Source organism: Lampetra planeri, chromosome 49, assembly GCF_965212315.1.
Source record: "Lampetra planeri chromosome 49, kcLamPlan1.2.h2, whole genome shotgun sequence".
Classification (NCBI taxonomy): domain Eukaryota; kingdom Metazoa; phylum Chordata; class Hyperoartia; order Petromyzontiformes; family Petromyzontidae; genus Lampetra; species Lampetra planeri.
In genome coordinates, this window is record NC_136155.1 from 7,631,937 (window position 1) to 7,635,247 (window position 3,311).

The 3,311-nt window shown below is 48.1% G+C and overlaps 1 non-coding gene across 1 annotated transcript; it reads right to left on the reverse strand.

The window, feature by feature from the left end:
• Positions 1-215: 215 nt before the first annotated feature.
• LOC144734093 (U6 spliceosomal RNA) lies at positions 216-322 on the reverse strand. The gene has a single exon (XR_013588474.1). It is a non-coding gene; the product is annotated as a U6 spliceosomal RNA (small nuclear RNA).
• Between the last annotated feature and the right edge of the window lie 2,989 nt (positions 323-3,311).

Consider the following 3,311-nt stretch of genomic DNA (forward strand, 5'->3'; position numbering starts at 1 on the left):
GAAAGCGAGACCAGCATCTATCACACGGCTTAATTTGAAGTTACAATCATTAACAATCAGGCTCAGACGAGGATAGTGGCCCTGAGTCAACGCAGGAAATTCCACACTCATATGGCAGGGGCCAGTCTATCCATAAGACGACCACAAGTTGACGTCCTTACAAAGCGGTACTTAACTTAATGACACTGAGAGAATGAAGGGCTGACTCGACTCCCAGAGAGAGAGAACGCTTCACGAATTTGCGTGTCATCCTTGCGCAGGGGCCATGCTAATCTTCTCTGTATCGTTCCAATTTTAGTATATGTACTGCCGGAGCAAGTACCAGAGAGAGAGAGAGAGATTTGAAATCGCAACCTTCCAATCGGGAGTCATGCCATGAACGGAATGACCACTACGGCCCACCGTGAATGAATTATGTCACCATAACGTACACCCCCGTGCCGTGTCAGCCGTGCGTGTTCTTAGGCCATACTTCACCACGCTACGGGGCACAATGCCGGTTCAGGTATCACTCGCTGCCGAAGTTAGCCACGACTGGGAATTGACCCCAGATCCATGTATATACAGTAGCTATTTATGGTAATGCACAACCGATTGCTCTTTTTCCCGAGGTGTCCTCAGCCTCGCCACACGCCGGTGAACTCTTCCTCGTGTTTGCGTGATGTCATTGGATCAGCCTCACCCGATTGGGGTTTTCATATCGGAAATGCAAACTTAGAGGTTTGACATTAACATAAGCTAATTCCACAGAGAGTCCTGGGGTCCAGCAAACCCCGTTGGTGGAAATTACTCTCTTCATATTCGTCTAAATACGATGCCGCCAAAGAACCTCATGCTGTGAAAGGCACACCAGTACATAGAAGCTCAATAGCCACGTTGCCTTAATCCCACTAAAGATACAAAACTGGGTCAAACTTGGCATGCGATTGGAACCCGGAACTGTTGGAATCAACGTTGGCCCAATGTTCCATGTTTACTGGGAACCCTACAAAATGTAAGCAGGAAATCAGTCCATGTGTAGTGACTTCATACAGTGAGGGAAAAAAGTATTTGATCCCCTGCTGATTTTGTACGTTTGCCCACTGACAAAGAAATGATCAGTCTATAATTTTAATGGTAGGTTTATTTGAACAGTGAGAGACAGAATAACAACAAAAATCCAGAAAAACGCATGTCAAAAATTGTATAAATTGATTTGCATTTTAATGAGGGAAATAGGTATTTGACCCCCTCTCAATCAGAAAGATTTCTGGCTCCCAGGTGTCTTTTATATAGGTAACGAGCTGAGATTAGGAGCACACTCTTAAAGGGAGTGCTCCTAAAAGACACCTGTTCAGAGAAGCAATCAATCAATCAGATTCCAAACTCTCCACCATGGCCAAGACCAAAGAGCTCTCCAAGGATGTCAGGGACAAGATTGTAGACCTACACAAGGCTGAAATTGGCTATAAGACCATCGCCAAGCAGCTTGGTGAGAAGGTGACAACAGTTGGTGCGATTATTCGCAAATGGAAGAAACACAAAAGAACGGTCAATCTCCCTCGGCCTGGGGCTCCATGCAAAATCTCACCTCGTGGAGTTGCAATGGTCATGGGAACGGTGAGGAATCAGCCCAGAACTACACGGGAGGATCTTGTCAATGATCTCAAGGCAGCTGGGACCATAGTCACCAAGAAAACAGTTGGTAACACACTATGCCATGAAGGACTGAAATCCTGCAGTGCCCGCAAGGTCCCCCTGCTCAAGAAAGCACATATACATGCCCGTCTGAAGTTTGCCAATGAACATCTGAATGATTCAGAGGACAACTGGGTGAAAGTGTTGTGGTCAGATGAGACCAAAATGTAGCTCTTTGGCATCAACTCAACTCGCCGTGTTTGGAGGAGGAGGAATGCTGCCTATGACCCCAAGAACACCATCCCTACCGTCAAACATGGAGGTGGAAACATTATGCTTTGGGGGTGTTTTTCTGCTAAGGGGACAGGACAACTTCACCGCATCAAAGGGACGATGGACGGGGCCATGTACCATTAAATCTTGGGTGAGAACCTCCTTCCCTCAACCAGGGCATTGAAAATGGGTCGTGGATGGGTATTCCAGCATGACAATGACCCAAAACACACGGCCAAGGCAACAAAGGAGTGGCTCAAGAAAAAGCACATTAAGGTCCTGGAGTGGCCTAGCCAGTCTCCAGACCTTAATCCCATAGACAATCTGTGGAGGGAGCTGAAGGTTCGAGTTGCCAAACGTCAGCCTCGAAACCTTAATGACTTTGAGAAGATCTGCAAAGAGGAGTGGGACAAAATCCCTCCTGATATGTGTGCAAACCTGGTGGCCAACTACAAGAAACGTCTGACCTCTGTGATTGCCAACAAGGGTTTTGCCACCAAGTACTAAGTCATGTTTGCAGAGGGTCAAATACTTATTTCCCTCATTAAAATGCAAATCAATTTATAACATTTTTGACATGCGTTTTTCTGGATTTTTGTTGTTGTTATTCTGTCTCTCACTGCTCAAATAAACCTACCATTAAAATTATAGACTGATCATTTTTTTTGTCAATGGGCAAACGTACAAACTCAGCAGGGGATCAAATACTTTTTTCCCTCACTGTATATGTCACCATGGTGTAGGTGCAGTACCGGCCCCAGAGAGGCACGGCATGCGGGTAATGACATCAAGGGATGTCATCACCAGGCTGCAAGGACTGTACCGGCCCGAGCGGGCAGGGTGTGTGCCGCCATGAAGGGAAGGTCGGGAAAGGCCATGACAGTATAGTTGACCCGGGTTGACACGTGACCAGTTAAGGTAACAGAGGGGCCCCCGAGAGGGGGCTGTGAGGGTCACGTGATGGAACCGAGGTTCTTCGTGAAGGTTCTGGAAGGGAGGCGTGGCCAGGGGTGGAGCCGGCCACGCCGGAGAAGAATATATAAGCCGAATCCCGAGAGGGCTCTTGGCTGTCCATCCTTCGTCTACGTTCTACGGTTCGCGAGTCTTCGAGCACGTGGTGCGGGCAGTATGCTGTCAGCCCCGGCCCACGTGACCAGTTGTTGCGTGGTTAGCCAGGGTGGTCACCACCCTAGGTCGTTGTGTTAAAGTTGTCCTGTTGTGTTCAAGAGTAAAATACGCTGCCTCTGAGTTGAAAGAGGACGCCTGAGTTGAACCCACTACACATGGACAGTGAGCCCGACTCCGTTGGGTTGTCCATCGATGTGCTTCGTTCAGTAAAGAGGAACTCCACTCTGCCGCCGAGCAGACTTCCGTTCCGTACTTTCGATGCACTCAACGGAGCGTATAAACGTCATCGGTGA